The sequence below is a fragment of the Artemia sp. Qi Xiang Cuo genome, chromosome 3 (assembly GCF_049724085.1).
Source record: "Artemia sp. Qi Xiang Cuo chromosome 3, ASM4972408v1, whole genome shotgun sequence".
NCBI classification, from domain to species: domain Eukaryota; kingdom Metazoa; phylum Arthropoda; class Branchiopoda; order Anostraca; family Artemiidae; genus Artemia; species Artemia sp. Qi Xiang Cuo.
In genome coordinates, this window is record NC_142796.1 from 50629056 (window position 1) to 50647295 (window position 18240).

The 18240-nt window shown below is 38.0% G+C and overlaps 1 protein-coding gene across 2 annotated transcripts in view; it reads left to right on the top strand.

Moving 5' to 3' along the window:
- Window positions 1-18240, top strand: part of Tpst (tyrosylprotein sulfotransferase) — an 87306-nt gene that overhangs the window by 12995 nt on the left and 56071 nt on the right. The window lies entirely within an intron of this gene.

Here is an 18240-nt window from a genome sequence, read left to right on the forward strand (position 1 = left end):
TTAAAAAAAACTGTTGATTGTGAGTGGGCAGTTGTCAAGTGGAAATATCACTGGGATGCTCCTGTGATATTCAGATAACATCATTTCCAACCCAGCAAGCACTATTAGTTTATTAGTTTAATATAGCTGTTAGTTTTGCCTTCTATCAAAAAAGGCATACTTTGTTAAATACTTTAGCAAAATCTAAGAGTATCATGTCAAATGGGATACCACAGCCAAGTAACTTGGTGACATAATCATATGTAACAATATGATTTGTCTCAACTAAGCATCCAGATCTGAAGCCATGCTGGCTATCTGCAGGCAATTTACTGTCAATTAAATGTTTCATGATTGCATTATTTATGATTCCTTCAGGAATTTTTCTGACCATTGAGGTGATGCTAATAGGATGATAGTATGCAGCATTGTTTTTATGTCCACATTAGTGAAAAGGCATAATACTTGTGTTTTCCCATTCTTGAGGGATTTGTTTGGTATCCAATGACTTTTGGAGCAGTTTTTTCAAGGGGAGGGCAAGCTTTGCATGTGCCTCTTCCAGTCTCTGAGGGTGAAACTGTGTCAGGGTCAACACACTTATTAGGATTCAGTCTTTTTAGCCACAATTCCATATCAAAAGTTCTGATGGTAATGATTTCAATTTGCTTCTCAATATTGTAGTCCAAATTTTCTTGCAAAGGGTTTTCATCGGTATGAGTGAGAACTGATTTGAACTGCTTGTTCAGAATTTCAGCTGTATTTCCAGGATTATTATTTCCTGTATTTTCTGGATTATCAGCTGTAACGTCTTCAAGACTTTTGACTGGAGGTATATTTTCAAAATTTTCTCTGGGTTAGTTTTAATGCATGATGCTAATGGCTCCTTGTGCTTGCTTATGAGTTCTCTTGTAAGGTGTTGGACTTTGATTTTTTCTTTGCTTGAGTTTGTCATGATTTGCACAAGTTTAAATATCCTTATACCTTTTCCAGAACTTTGTCTTCCTTTTAATTGCCATCTTTAATTCACATGCTATGAAAGAAGTGAAACTTGATTTAACTAAATTCAAGTGGTTGAGGGCATCAAGCCATGGCTAATTGTAGAAATAGCCAAGACATATTGTCTGGGTGAGAGGCAAATCTGGCATAAGCCCTTTTTAGGATTGTATAAAAATGATGTCATTTCAGTTGTTGATAGATAAGTCTCATCCATCCATCCATGCATCATTCCTTGACTATAGACTATTCTCATTTCCAAGAGGTTGTCATGTATTTAGCAGTTGTCTCAAGCAGGACCTTTTCATCTATAGCCAAGCTTCCTCTACATTGCCCATTTCAACAAAAGATTAATCTGAGTCTGTCAGATAAATCTTTTCTGACCTTATTATAATTCATATAGACATGCTTCTCAAAATTATCCTTCTTTGGTAAAACCTTACCATAGTTGACAAGTAATGGCTATGTGGTTACTTTGACCAAAAGGTGGTTCTGGATCAGTGCTTAGGATTGCTTCATCATCTTTAAGAAATAGAAGATCCCGGAGAATTTGTTCTTGGCCCTCTGTGTACCTAGTTGGGAAATTAATAGTCTGATATTACATATGTCTCTGTAGGGCTTGAAGAGTTTGTCGGTCCAGTCATCATTATCTCCTGTAGTGGTATTGTCAATAACTCATGAAATTTTGGAGTAAGTTGGTGTCTCTAACAATTACTACATCAAGGCAATGGCAACTCTTTACTGAATTAATAAGATATGCAGTTGTGTGGAGGGATAATTTTTATTCCCTTTGTTCCTTTGCAAACTAGGCAAATAACAATGATAATGAACCCTAATGTACACGTTGCATGTATACAGATCTATGAAGATCATTGTTGTCAATGGGGAAGAGGGTATGTGCCTCCTAGATTTTTGGTATCATTTTAGGATTTCTACTCTTTATTAAAAGACATTAAAATTTTTTAAGTTTTTAATCCTTAAGGTTTTATAAAGTTGAAACAGCTTTTGACAGGAATTGGTTATTTAAAATATTACAAATTATTATGACACCACCCCTCCAGTATCTGAAAATGTATTGGGAGCTTTAGCCTATTCAATCAAGATGGGTTTTCAAGATTGCAATTGTGTGTAATTGAGTGTATAATTCACCAGAACACTATTTGAAATGATTTTAAAAAGTAGATAATATTGGACACCCCATTCTATTCAAAATCTACCTCTTTATACCCCCCAATAAGTTCCAAATCTTTCCCTGTGACCTCCTCCCAATCCATTGGGAGACAACTTGTTCCATTTGGGGACAACCTGCCAGACAAGATAGGTCTGGCAGCCTTCATCTAGCATCCAACCTGTGAGCATCTTGGCTGTTACCCGGTGAACCTGAGAGTCTGAGATGTAGGCTGAGAGTCTTTTCAAACTCTGTGAAACAGAGAGGGTTTAATTGCTTGTTCCAGGCAGGAGCAGAAAAGTGCCAAAATTGATACAGCTAATTGGAGTGAGAGCTGGTGTTGTCTTGACTGCTCCTCTAAGAAAATTTCAACCATACAGGTAAATTCTTTAGGCTCACCTGTTTTACCTTCACCTTGCACCCCCATTCTCCAAATTCAAGAGCTAGGATGCTTAATATCCTAAAGGAACTTAAATCCCCATTGCCCCCCCCCTCTTGCAGGAGTTGATTCCAGCTTCTCCCTACCTCCAGCGTGAAGTGACATTGCCCCCCCCTCTTGAAGTTGCTTGTCAGACTGAGGGCACTGCCATTTTTACTGGTAACCCATCCTCTACTCTTGACACCACCAACGGAAAACAAAAAACCTGCTTATATGAGGTATTCTGTTCAGACTGAACCCTACTCACGTTCTGCCAGTGATAATATAACGTATCCAAAACCCTGTCTTAAAAGATTTTGCTTGCCAGACAGAAATCTGCTCTACTAATCTTGAAATTCTTAAACCAGAGTCTGCGTTGTGATTTTTGAAATTAAAAGAAGACTAGAAGAGACATTAAGGGATATTTCGTCCTTTATTTCTGACCCCTTATTCGTAATACAAAACAATCATATTCCTCCCTAACTGGATATCTTCAATATTTCTGACATTTCCTCTTCCTTTCAACCAAGCAAGACAAATCCAAAAAATAATGAAGTAAATCAAGTGAATGACAAAAATTAGAAAATGCTAATCTGGCCTTTCCAAATCCATTCGAGAGGTCAAGTGCAGTCAAATTAGTGTCAAACCAGGTTATTAGCAATGCCACTGACTGGAACCCTCAAGAACAAAAAAATATTGAAGCTGAATCAATTATTTATGAACAAAATAATCCCAGAGACATATCTTCTATTACTATGGTAACAGAACAAGTTGCCAAATACATGAGTAGCTTACTGGCTTCCGGTTGTATGCTGAAATTAAAAGGATACTTTTATTTTAAGGACTAACAAGCTTAATACTAAATCGTATGCAGATGATGATATAGTAATTGTTTTTGAGAAATTTGTGAAAAATGAAATGAAAGATAATGTAAGAATAAGCAGAAAAAAAGTAATATGTAGCCATTTTAATCATGTTCTGTAAGTTTCGTAAGCAGTGCAAGTTTTTACATATTTGTCGTAATTTTATTTATGGTATTTGTATTTCCGACAAGTGCAGTTTTGATCATTTTGACCTTTGTCCTATTTTAGGTTGTATTGACAAATCGTGTTGTTTTGCTCATGTATCACCAGTGGCAGAGGGTAGGTTTAAAATCCAACCTTTTTTAGGGCGACGTTGAAAGCATTTGTGACCCCATCCTCCCTTGGGTCGTGTTCCAGTCGACTTCCAGTCTTATCCCTTTTATACCCGATGCAGAGCAGAATACCCCAGGAATCCACCCCTTGAAAGTCTCATCCATCCTAAGTATGTATGCGGGCCCGATCGACCCAACCCCTCAGATCACATTGCCCAATTCGGACTATCCCCAAACCTTACCTTACTCACGTCCCTCCTAAAAATCCACATCCCATAGACATAAATCCTCTCTGTGCGTCCAAGAATTTGATAACTAGTTCTGGCCTCCATCCATCTTTTGCCAAAATAAACCTGACCCCTCCCTTCTCAGACACCCTCCGCCCTGCTTTGCTTTCCAAGCATCATCTTGCCTTACCATCCCCCCCCCCTATAAAGAACACTCCCAATTTGACTTCTTCTTGTATCACCAGGGAACCTTTCCCCCATCCCTTGCACTTCATTTTCTGTGGGTACCCTATCAATGTGATTCTGGTTTGAGAGTTCCTACATGCGAAAATTATCCTGTAATAAATAGTCCGCCCCAAAAATTATCTGCACCATCCCACAGCTCAAATTTAAAACCCACCCCAAGAATTACTGAAACTCAACGACAGTCGCGCTTCCCCAGTCACTTTAAATTTCCAAAATTTTTAATCACTAACACCAAAAGCCTTAATTTTGACAAACTTACTGAAATCAAGGTGCTATCAGAATTAAATTGACGTTATAGCTGTTACAGAAGTACAGTCTCATGACCAAATGTCTCTTCGTTTGTCAAATAATTCAGAATTTATTAAGCTCTGTCCTTTGGATCACACACTTGGAAAAAAAGGAGGTGGTGTCATGTTTTGCACTAAATGCAACCTTTTCCCTAAAATTATTCCTGTTCCTAATTTATCTGACTACAATGAAATCCTTTGGCTAAGTATAAGACCTAAAGTAGTTCCCCGTCCCTATAGCATCATTGCAATAGCTGTCTTCTATTACTCGCTAAACCAAAATATTGATGCAAAACGCAAAGTTCTCCAGCAGTTGCAGACCAACACTGATTTAGTTATCTCTAAGTACCCAAATGCTCGACTTTTTCTGGTTGGTGACGCCAATGAACTTAAGATGAATTCAATTTGGTCCTCTCTAAAATTTAATCAAATAGTTAAAATACCAACAACTAGGGGAAATACCTCGCTTGATGTCATTCTAACTAATCTGAATAATTTTTGCAGTCCCCCCCCTCAGCTTTGCCTCCATTGGGTGGGAGTTATCATTTTTCCCTCCTCATGTCCCACTCTTTTAATTTTAAGCATTCATTCTCAGTAACTTATGACTCTTACTGCCCCCTTCAAAATGCTGGCCTTCTTTCCTTCTGGCCTCCTACCTCTTACTGACCTTAGACAATTTTAAGCATTCATTCTCAGTAACTTATGGCTCTTACCACCCCCTTCAAAATGCTGGCCTTCTTTCCTTCTGGCATCCTTCCTTCTTTCTTCTTTCCTTCTTCCTTCTGGCCTACCTCTTACTGACCTGAGACAGTACGGGAACATCAAATCCACTTCTACTTCCCGTTACCTTGTTTTTCTCATTGACTCAATTGGAAAAATTCTCGAAAAACCTAATTGCTGGTTAAATTTAATTTCGATTGACCTTCAAAAAGCATCTTGTCTTTTTTTTCCTGCGATTGTATTTAAAATTTATGGTTGTAAAGGGACATATACTTCTATGATTGATACATGCATTTATTTATTTATTTATTTGAAAAACCCTCAAATCAACAAGAACAAGACGGAGCACTTAAAAGAAAAAAAAAAAAAAGAAGACACAAACTACAACAAAATGAACCAACAAAGAAAACGAATCACTGATTCACTGAATGAGCAGAGGGGACCATTCGTGTAGATTTCGGCGTATTTCTCTATTATGCTTTGCTATTCGTCTAGCGACGGCGACGTCAGGGTCTGCGGCTTTAAAATTTTTAATTACATTAGAATTCCTATACCACGGAGGTAGACGAAGCAAATACTTCGCAAAACGAAAATACATTGCTCTGATTATATTCTGGTCAGTTTTTGTGAGAAGTTCCCAGAAGGGAGTGGCATATAAAATGTGAGGAAGAGTGATGGCGTTATACAAGCTTGCTAGAAGCAGCCGGTTGAATCGGAGTTTGCACGATACAACTGAAGCGTAAGACGATGAAATTCGTCGTTTAAGCTGTTCGAGGAGAATTTTTATGGTGTGACGGATAGACGAACTTATGAGTAAACCTAGGTAAATGAGGTGATCCACTGGCTGGGCAGAGCTAGAACCAAGGGCAATGGTAGGAACACAAAAATCAGTTTTCCAATTGAATAGGACGATTTCCGAATTTGAAGAGTTGAACTGAAGTCCAACTTTAAGATATTCGGCTTCAAGGATTTCGAAGATATCAATTGTCCGCTGAAGCGTTCGGCTAAGATTCAGGATGTCGTCCACGTAACATACCAAAGACAAGTTAACAGATGACAGAATCAGCGAAGATGGACAATGATCTTGTGCATCAAGGACACAGTTATTGAAAAGGTCGGGAGAGGTGACTGCTCCTTGACGCACTCCTTTCTTGACTGGAACTAGTCGGGTGCCCGGAATTGGGCTCAAACCCTTGTCAGGAGGTAGCTTCAGTCGGATCCGTAATCTAGAATACAGATTCCTGAGAGAACGAATGACAGCTAGATTCAGCCCACGTTTACCGGCCTTTAAAAGCATCGCAGCATGGATTAGAGAGTCAAATGCACGTCTAATGTCGTGTCCTGCCAAAGAAAGGCTCTCTCCAGAAGATTCGGCATCTATCAAGACAATAGCAACGACTGTTACAGCATCAATACATCCAGTTCCTCGCCTGAAGCCGAACTGATTCGGAGGAATGTAGCATACTTTTTTGAGTTCCTGTATAAACAGTAACTCGAAGAGCTTGCACAGTGACGTAGCTACAGTTATCGGACGGAATGCTTTACATTGAGTTTCAGATTTTCCCTTTTTAGAAATGGGAGTCAGATCTCCGATGCAGAAAGAGGCAGGAACAATCCCTTGAGAGAAAATCATCTGCATATGCAAAGAGAGATGTGCCGCGAGAAGTTTACCTCCGTGTTTCAAGTGGATCACACTGACTTCGTCAATGCCCGATGAGCCTTTCCATTTGAGTCTACAGATGGCATCTTCAACAGAGCGGATACTGACGATAAAATCTTCATCGGGATGAGAATTTAGATACCGATCGAAGGGAGCCTCGTAAGATCGTTCGATGGAGGGGTCAGGGGCTGAAGGCTACGATTCGTAGTGGGTACACCATTCATCTTCAGGGATGTCGGCTGGGGATGGTGACGAAGAATTTTTCGCAGAACGATAGACAAACTTGAAGATCATATTTCTATCTTGTTTGGCACGGGCAGAATAGCAATTGACTAGATTTTTCCGATGCCGAGCCAGGGCCTTAGAAAACTTTCGCTTCGTGAAAATCCGTATGCTGTTCACAAGACCCATATTCGGACGTCCACACTCTTTCCATACTGAAAACCAAAATTTTGCTTGACTACATGAAATAACGAGATCTGGATTTGACGACTACCCAGGAATGATTCCTTTTTGAATTCGTTGTAGAGGAACAGCTTGTTTTTCTGCGAAGCGGAGAGCATGGCAAATTTCTGCGCAATAAATATCTAAACAAATCAAAACCCCTTTTTGAGGTAACTGAAGTGACTTCTGAAGGAGATGAAATGGGAAGCTGATTTTATTCAGGACTGAATCTACCGAATCGATAAATAGGGCTTTATCGATTTTCGACCAGTCACGACGGTGTCGAGGTACTGAAGGAGCAAGAGGTGTGGTTTGGTGACCAGAAGATGGCATACCGACAGCGCAAGCTAAGGGAAGATGATCAGAAAACTGATAATCAAACACAACCTTTACTATATCCGCTCGCAAATCTGACGATACTACAACGTGGTCCGGGTTGGAAGTTCGCGAGGACGTGTGAAAATTCGTAAAATCGGACGATTTATCTAAAACACACAAGAAATCACTAAATAAACCCTTAACTTGTGTTGTACGCAGTGACGCTTGAGAATTTAGCTTGGACAGATTACAATTAAAGTCACCGGCTATAATGCAAGGTAAACCTAAGTGCCGAATTTTGTCCATACACGAATCTAGTTTTTCCCAAGATAGCGCAAATTTACGCTCAGACTGGTCATTATTGTAGTCTTTGGGAAGATACACACTAATACACACAGAACAATCCACTCTCACAGCTAGATAATAATCATTTGCTTCGAAAATAATAGAACAGAGAGCTGATTTCACAAGCGTAACAAGTTCACCCGAGGGTCGGCCTCTATTGTTCAGCTGTCTAGCAGGTACACAATAAGTTGTCATATCCTCAAGCTCAAGTATGTTCAGACCATGTTTAGTAACAAAGTGTTCCTGGAGACAAATCACACTAAACTCAGAACGGAGTCTTTCCAGAACCGGAAGTTTATTAATAAAAGCCGTTTATATTCCACGATAGAAGAGTTAGTGACGAGGTCACTAGATTGAGGGCTTATGGATGCTTGGAACCTTCATACTGGAGACAGTGAGGTCCCGCCTCATGCGCCCGATGCAATTGACTGCCTTTTAACACAAGTTCTTGGATAGATATATGTGGTTAGTATAGCTGTATTTAAAGCTCAAAGAACTATTTTTAAAGTCTGCGGATAGGCGACCAAGAGTGTGGCGATTAAAGAAGCGCCGAGGTAAGAACACGAACTCTTCAACTGGGAGGCGTTCATATACGATTTTCAATGAAACTTTGAGAAAGGTATCGAGGTCGTTTCGTGTCGGAAAGTAGACTTTAAAAGTTCGAGACTTGCCACACTGTGGGGTTTATTGCACTTGGGGATTAGAAGTTTAAGAGACTGTTCGTCTAGATCCTCCGGCACTCGCTTGATCGCAGCTAAAAAAGCAGGTTCCTTGAGGGAGAGGTTGAGCGACGGTTTCGCACATTTAGCTGCATCCACTATCTGGCTCGTGGTTTGCTTGGAACGAACCACGAGTTTCCACTCGGTATTAGAGCGGCGGAACTCGGTTATATCAGTAGTATGTATCTAACAGTTCCGAGCGGGGTGTCTCCCTATATAGCTATAATATCTAAAGGAGGGCAGTACCACCATATATTTATAATGATAAGTAGAGCACAGTACCCTGCCATACAAGCAGACAGTGTAATGACCGGAATTCAACCACCGTGAAAATTCGTGTTGATCTGTGTTCAAAGTGCGTGATGATTTCATGCTAGTGATGTTTTCATGCTAGTGAGCGTAAATGTAAAAAGTCCAATACCGAGTTACTACCTCAGTAAATAAGTTGAATTTGATTAGTTTATATTACTTCAAATTGGAGAAATAAACGTTCACATTTTGTTAAAATGAGTAGTTTCAAGTTATTACACCTCGAAGGAGCCTACAGCGATGTTGTGAAGACAAGAGCTTCCAATGTAGCAGTTGAAATTGGGAAGGATTCCCGACTAACATTTGAGTGGGATGAGTGAGTAAATTTAAGTCAGATGAACAATTAGGTTTTGCCGCAAAAGTGAATATAATACATTTATCACGACTACAACATAGATTGAATGCTATTACGAAGAACATTGAAGAAAATGAATTGACTCACCTAACGCAAAGAGAGTGAAAATATATTCTTTTATTACATTTCTGTCAATAAAAATGTTTTTTCTTATAATGTTATTTTTTTGATTAGACACTGTAGATGATCGTTTACTCCACTCTCTCTCTATGGTGGTGATGGTGGTGGTGGTGTTGTCCAATAGGTATTGAGATTATGCCCAAAGTAGAAACTTGCGATTGTTATTTTAGTCTATAGTTGGTAGTGGGAGTATCAAGAATGATTGGATTTGAGAAACATAAGATCTTACGGAATCTAGTCAAATTGGAAAAATGTTTAGTGTTAGATGATGACTTTCTGGAATTATCTCTTCAACGGAAAATATTTTCTCAAGAAATGCTTAACTGTATAATGGGATCTGATTCTCCATGCTTGGATTATTGTATGAAGCTTATGCATTGCGAATCAAATGCATTTACTCAATTTATTTATATATTAATTGAAACGAAGCAAAATGATATTGTGATTCTGCTTTTAACCACTACCTAAAAATTCATTCTTTAAAACAGTAGGAAATAAGTTTTTGTGACGATGCTCGATTACTCCTCCTCCTCCTCCTAGAAGACATTGTTATTTTTTTTTATTGATTTTGAGTCAGTTTCTTTCTGGCAGTGAGACGGACAACATCGGAAAAATGTTTCATACATGTTCACTATGTTTATATACATTGGGCAGCTGGTCTTCATGTGAGAACTGTACTACAGTTGATGACTATAATGAAAAGTTAGACTATGCAATCCGTGTAAATTGCATAAAGGATGTGCTGTACAAATTAAGGATTGTAATTCCTGTCTTGAAGAGACTTATGACTCTCATCCTAAGGGATATCTATGCTCCAATTGTCATTTTGATAAGAGTGATCAATGGGAAAATATTCATCCTGGCATGGTTGGGAAAAACCCTAAACGTTATTCCTGTTTATTTCTAAGGGATTGGTATCGTCGTGGATTAAAATTATTTTGGGAAGAAGAATTTGGAGCACGTTTCAATTGTAATAACATGAAGAGAGTATGGTTCCTGCGTCATCGTTGTGAGGACAATGCAAGTAATGATTATAAACCTAACGATTTTTATTTGGCTGTGACAGAAAGTGATTCTTCATATGAGAATATTGTGTGCGACATTACTTCAAATAATCAGATGGAAACAGGTGAATTTTTCAATATGAATCGTAATAGTATCATTGACTTCACAAGAAGATTTAATAAAAATGAAGTTACAATATATTGTGGAAAATGTGATCCGGACTTTGCACGCCAGGATCAGTACAAGTTGAATCCAAATGATCTGCCACCACTAATCGTTGTCGACGACGATGTCTATGATGATGACAATCTAAATGACTATGAAGAAGAAGAAATCTAAACAAATGAAGACAATTGACTTTTTTATAGTGCATATATATATTTTATTAATAAACAAAGTCGCATACATTTTTAAAACACTTTATTCTTAGGGCACTGAAATCAATACTGCACAGGTCTGAAAGGGTATTTTCTACTAGAAAGTCATTCAAACGTGGACTGTGTACATAAATGTTGAAAAACTCACTGAAAGCATAATCACGACATCGAAAAATGAAATAAAGTAATGCATGAAATCCACAGCTTTTTGTCGATAGATCCTGTACTCGCATCCAATTTTGAATAATTGTCTTCCCACTGCCTCCAAGGTAGTTTATGATGTGGAGTGTGTAGAATGCATAAGGTAGACTAAAAGGATCAAAAAATTCTATAGTCTTCGCTGTTTGATAGATGCATAATCAATGACCCGTCTGCACAGTCGATGGACTACTATTAACAATGATAATGGTTTTGTTAACAGTATGAATGTATTGAAGGAAATCTGAGGGTATACAATAGGATTTGTATTAGGACATAAAAGGATCCATGTTAAATACATTGATTTTTTGAGTAGTGTTCATGGTGCCAAGTCTTGAAGAACACTATCATCGGGGGTAATTTTCCGGTAGATTTTAAACTCATTTAGTAAAATTAATGATACACTCTCTGTCAATGTTTTGTTAAAGGTCAGCTCCAAACGTACAGTACCAGTTCGGACAATACTCATATCTTGAGTACCAGACAAGTCCAAAACAATGATACCATGACTTTTTGCGAACATTGAATCGGCAATACCATTTTCATATAGTTGAGAATCTCGATCTAGGGATTGCGTTGTCAACTCATATAGGGTCCTATAGGATTTATCAAAGGATAAATTGTAGAGAGGAATTCCGTTTACTTTACAGACAAGAGAGGAAATTCCAAATAATTCAAATTCATGTGGCGAGGTTGTCCACGATCCTATGGCACTGGCACATTTTACAAAAGCCAAGGCGAGTTCCGATGGAATTTCACCATTGATAAATGAAGAATCGGTGTAGGTACTTGATCCAGCGGCAATATGACGTTGATTGGCGATCGTGTGAGGGACGAGCAGTTTGATATTATTTCCAGAGGCTCTTAGTTTTTCAATTGCCAAAGCAACAGAACTCACAACCTGTTTTTTTCGCACATGAAGTATTGTCGAAGTGAGATGGACATAAGCATTGGGTGCTGCATCAAGTGTCTTTCCCAAAATGAAATGGGAAAGGGGAAGTTGTAACTTTACATCAATTTTAAAATTGGGAGGCATCCTTTGGGATATATTGAATATTTCATGATTGAGTCTACCAACTAAATGGTACTCCTTGCTCACTTCCCAAGTGAGTTCACCCTCAGTATCAAAATTTGTTCTATAGTTATAGCCCCTTGGTAGACCTCTCAATTTCTTATAGGCCATTAGAGCCATCAACATAAATTGTATTTAACCAGCATATTTTGATAGAATGTTGCTGGTTCTCACCAATGTTCCATTTATATAGACACATATTTGTTTAAATAAATTGTGTAGTATACCATTCTCATAGGATAGTCCATCGACGTTGGAGGGAGGTGTATTGTCAGACTTTTTCCTCACCATAACTTTTAAATCAATAAATGTGGACGATAAATCTATGAAGTAGTCTTCATTGGAATAAATTTGAAAATGTATGTTTTCAGAGAGAGGCTGCTTTGGGTAGAATTATTCATAGTACCCATGTTTTACATTGATATCCACACTTTCCGCATTGAAAATATTTGGAGATGTAGTGACAGTTAGATGAGTTTCCCTGTGGGGTAGATATGGCATCTAGGACATGAAGTCCATTTTTGACCTCACAATATTTCTTCTTGGTTTTCTTTTTCTTCCTTTTCTTTGACAAGAGTGATGATGATGATGATGTCTTTCGCTTCTGACCTGAGTAAAGACTGATGAGTGAAGAGATGTTTCTCCTCCTTTTAAAACTTTTTCCACTTTGTTTCAATCGCTCGCCAAGGGATCGTACTCTGGACCTGAGATTTTTTGAAACACTTTCTTTAAAATCTTTACCATCCCCCCAATCGTGTAACTTAGAGGATGCAAAATATGCTGGAACCGGCGCAATATATTTTTTAGACAGCGGTATTGTAGAGCGAAACAGCTTAGCAAACCAACTGCCAAGACCGTAGCCCGACATTGACGAACGGCCTTTGTAATAGTCCATTTCATGACCCAATTGTCGTGGTTGGAGAGCAGTAACATAACAATCAATATCAGGACATACAAATATATTTTTTCTATTTGCCATTTTGTTGTTGTTACCGAATGGGTCGAAAATCACAGGTAATCACGGCCAAACCTTTTGTTATGTTTAGAGGATCACCCAATTCACTTCTTAGTGTTAACTGACAGAGTTCCAAATACGAAGTGTTTACAGGTACATACTGAAGGTGCTTTATATTATAGTGATGAACTTGTTCATGGGTTGTTTTTCGTTCAAGAACACGTATGAGGGGGACATTTGAATTACCAACTCTCGATGTTTCCACAAAGGATGCGTAGAGAAATATGAAAGAGTCCGAGGCGAGACCTGGTGGATAATCCGCAAATATAACTTGATCCATCCCTCTAACAGTTCCAGCGTTTTTCCCATTGATCATATTCAGTTTAAAGCCAAGACCATCTCTCAGACTATCATTGAGATGAATCAGTTTAGTGTCAACGGGTGAGGTAATGTAAATCCTATCATGTTTCATTGCATAATTAAAATAGAATGTAACAGTCCTATGATATAAGATTTTTCAATTGATTGCACGACACAAATCCAACATAATATCATATTCCTTATACCTCAATGCAACATCTGGGTATTCACGAGATTTAAGTGCTTCAACCCATTCATACTCGACAAAGAGTGACCAATCGAATCGTATATCTTTTATATTATACACACGATCCTTTCTCAGGATATCATAAGTATTTTTGAGAATACAGTCAACAAGAGCCACTTCATACTTTCCATCATCGAATTTGATGGCGGGGGAGAGTTTCGTCCAAAAATCACTTGTCGTATTCAAGTCGTTGTAGAGAGGATCGGAGACATTAGACATAAACGTTACATAAAAATCATTGGGCATTGTCAATATCTTCAACACTGATCCAAGATTCAAAATCAGAGTTGTATCCTAGCCCAATGAACAAGCAACTGTTGCATGCCCCTGTGAGTACGAGTCTTTAATATCTTTTCAATCTGATAGATTCCGGTGTTTTTAAGTTTTTGTAATTCATAATCATAAAAGGTACCAAAAATCTCATAATCTTTCATGTCATGTAGACGATACGTTATGGGGGTAGTGTCCAAGAGTTTGGAGGCTTTAAAAAGTTCAGTAGACCACAAATATTTACCCTTTTCAAAAACATTAGTAGTTCGATTAATTCGAACAGTATCACCAACATTAAATTTCTTCTTTTTCTTCTCATTACCACCATTGGAATACTGTTTAAGAAAAGTGTCAAATGTGTTGACATCATGATGAACTTCTGTTGGGGTTGAGTTGGACAGGGATCGATATGAACTTTGATTATAAAACAAAATGATTTTATCCAAATTATGAATAAAAGCAGCAGTATTTTATATAATTCGATATCTAAAGCTTAAAATTAAAATTGGTATTATCATCCCTTTACACATTGGTGCCTTTTTCTGATTATAACTACGATAGAGTATTGTATAGTGAATCAATAGGACTATTTTTAAATGGGGGTTAACACAATCTCATCCCCAATCTGTTCAAATCTTCTTATAGCAATCCTGTTCAAGGATGATTACAAGAGCTTTAGCAACTTCATCACCGCTTTCTGTTTGCAGTGGACTGACCTATACAGTGTGACTAAAAAAACTGATTACAAGAATTATGTACTTGTATGGGTGATTTTAATGTCATTGTATCTCATCCGGAGTCGAAATATCTCCCTTTAATCTTTTCAATTGGAAAAAGGCTTTAGTTTTTCGATAGTGATTACCACGAACTCTACGATTACGATGTAGAGTGTAACTTGATTCATTCTGTAGATACTCTGCCGCCCGATTCTTTTCAAGTCCAGTGACTTGAGCAAGTGTGGTGGGTGAACTTAAACTTCCCATTGCACCAATATTCTCATAAACATGTTTCAATGCTTCAACCATTTTGAACGTAAACACGTAGTGAAGTTTCCACTGCCCATTTGCATACTAACAGGTGATGGTGAGGGGGATGTAGTGATATTAAGACGTCTTCGCTTGACTCCCCCACTCATAACTCAAATCATTGTTTCCACTTGGCGTGCTAGTAGCAGTATTTTCCGAAAATGATTTAAAAACATCTTTTTATATTTGACTAAATTCCTTTAATCGTTTTAAAATATCATTGTTGGCAATAAGACTTTTGGTAAAGTTTGATGAGTGTAAAAATGTATGCAGGTGACTGTCAAATGATACAAGTCTTTTACGATCCGTGACCAAATGTGATAATAAATCAAGTAGAATATAGATCTTGCCATGGATTACAAACTGATTCCCACTGGCATCAATTTGAACATGTTCACTGTCATTGAAATATGTCAAGAGTCTCTTACGCTGTTCACGATAGGAATGTGGCATTAGATCTGCAACACTTGTCATAACTTTAGACAAATCTTCTTCTTCTTCTTCTTTTGGTATTATCGTTGTTGATGAAGATGATGGAGTTATTTCCTTATTGGATTCAATAAAATTTACTTTGAGGGTTCTTTCACGATAGGGCTTGTATTTGTCCTCACGGCGAAATAGATTCTGAAGTAGAATTAATTTTTATCGTCGGCAATTGTATCATTGTTAATGAATTTATTGAGATTGTCCTCGAAATGTTCCTTTGGCGAAAGGGCGAGTTCAATTGGAGTCAATTTGTAGGGTTTGGCCAGTCTCTCTAGAGAAAACTGTTTACAAGTCCTGCAATGATTGGCAGTAAAAGTGTAAAGAAGTTACCACCCGCTTGAAGAAGTCGTTTTCTTTTAAAATAGTTTCCTTTATTTTTGCTTTCCGCTGATGCTAGGGAGCGTACAAGGGAACGATGTTGCTTCGTCTGTTGCTTGACGCCTTCTGACAGTTTAACATTACCTTCTGGTAGATTTAAACAAAATTCAGATACGAGATTATTTAATTCTCTGTCGACACCATGTTTGAGTATGGCCTTCCTAAGTCGTTACTTTGAATTGCCAAGGACAGTGAATAAATACCGATGTTCATGTAGTTTCTTCAGTGTCGTGATCGCAACTAACGACCTTTTTTACTGTTCACCGGCAGATATACAGTAATTTCATTGTCAAAAATATCGGTGACTACACGCAGATCCTCGGGTGTGTTCTGATTCAGGTCCAATAGAATATATCCGTAGGGTTTGTTGGTAACCTGATTGTAGACTGAGAGTAGAAATTTCGGTTCACCCGAATACACCTGCCTGTTCAACTTTATGAGGGAACTGGAATCACGAACAACCCTGTAGATGATATAGTAGGTGCAATTCAAAGCAAGTGTTCTCATACACTTGCTCTGCTGAAAAAGATTGTGTAGAACTAGGGTTACGGAGATCCGTTGATGATGAGATCGGACAGTGAACAATTGTATCAATTCCTGAGACCATTCTTCAATGGACTCAGCCAGATCGTCAATAATCAACCAAGAGTTTGATTCAATACTGTTGAAAATGTCAAGTCCATGTATAAATTTCGTGTCTTGGGCAATAGTTTTTATTCTATCATAGGATTCTTGCCAAACACTGTAGCAATATTAAATTTTAGTTGAATTTTCAAAAAACATTCGGTCACGATTTTGAATTATTTTTGTTAAAAGTGTCGTTTTACCGGACATTGATGGTCCACAAAGAAACGACCTGAATGGTGTTTTAAATTGATACATGATCCCTTCAACAGTTCACCTAGACAACTAACTGTAGACTATAGCTGTCTAATGACTAAATAATTTCCCTACTACAACTACTCCGTTCAAGAATAATAAAAATGAGAAGAAGAAGACGAATAAAGAATCATATTTTCTTTTATTATGCATACAAAAGTAACAACACTTAAAAAAAATACTGCATTGAAAAAAGCACATTAAACGTGAAAAAAAAATACACTTTTTTTTTATTTATTTATAATAAAAAATACAAAATTTACATAGGCACTAGAAAAAAAAACACTTTAAGATACACTTTTTTTTTAATTTATTTATAAAAACATAACATTTAATGAATAATGCACTTTAAATATCACTTATTTACAACATTTTAAAAGGGCCCCCCCCGGAAGGGGCGCGGCGGCCGCTGGTGGCGGCCGGCCGAAGGCCGGTATCCCCCCCCCCCGGGCCGGCCGCGCGGCCAGAAAACAATTTGAATACTTTTTTTATTCACAGAAAAAAAACATACGACTCTGCCTTGCTATGAAAAAAAAACTGCTGCTGAGTTGGGAAGAAAAACTACTGTTGAATTGGGGAAAAAAATGTTGAATTGGGAAAAAGAAAATAACTATTAAAAAAAGAATCCAACCACCACCCAACCATTTAATATTTAATTTTTTCCCGACCGTGGCGATTTCTATAATCTCGACACACATCTCGGTCAGAAGTCAAATAATGTCCATGGGGTAGCACCTTCACACCATCCGCACACACATAGACTTTGTCCGATATGGCCGACATGGCGTTTTTCTCAACTCGAACTGTGTGGTTTTTAAATTTTAAAGAGCGAATCGCCAAGACCTTCGCCCTTGGAACTGTACTATTTTCCACACAGTTTCTGTATACATTCATGTCAAAATTTTTATTCATGTAGTGTCTAGGCACCCCTTTGCAGACTTTTTTGACTACCTCGTTGTGTGTTTGCACACAGTACACCTTCGGACCTGCAAGCACACCACTGGAAATCAAGTCACTTCCCGTCTCCGATTTTAACATTAATAACTGATTTGGGGCCTGACGTTTCACAAACTCCGGGTAAATGGACTCGTCCTAATAGGTATAAGTCCATTAGGGAGCTAGTGTGCACGTCTTTTTCCAAATCTTCCAATAAATTTGCAGTTCTAGCTTTTAGTAAAAGTGAATCGGTATCCCCATCATATACTTGAACTTCTCCCTCCCCAGGCCCGTGGCACCTACACACATCGTAATAGAATGAAAACATGAGTTTTTGGATATTTCGGTTATTGCGCTGCCAGCTGCAATATTTTTATTTATAACTACATTTCTTTTTTTTCTATTTAAGAGGACCATGTTGGAGTCTATGATGGTGAATGATGTGAAGTTTGGATCGGCAACGATTCGAGCACATTCTTTTGGGTCAGTCACAACGTCACAACGAGTTCGATTGCGTACACTCACACATTTTACCAAAGGCTGAGTTCAAAATGAGTTTAAAACTTTCCTTTTCAACCTTCGTTTTCGCTTCGGAACGTTTATTGACAA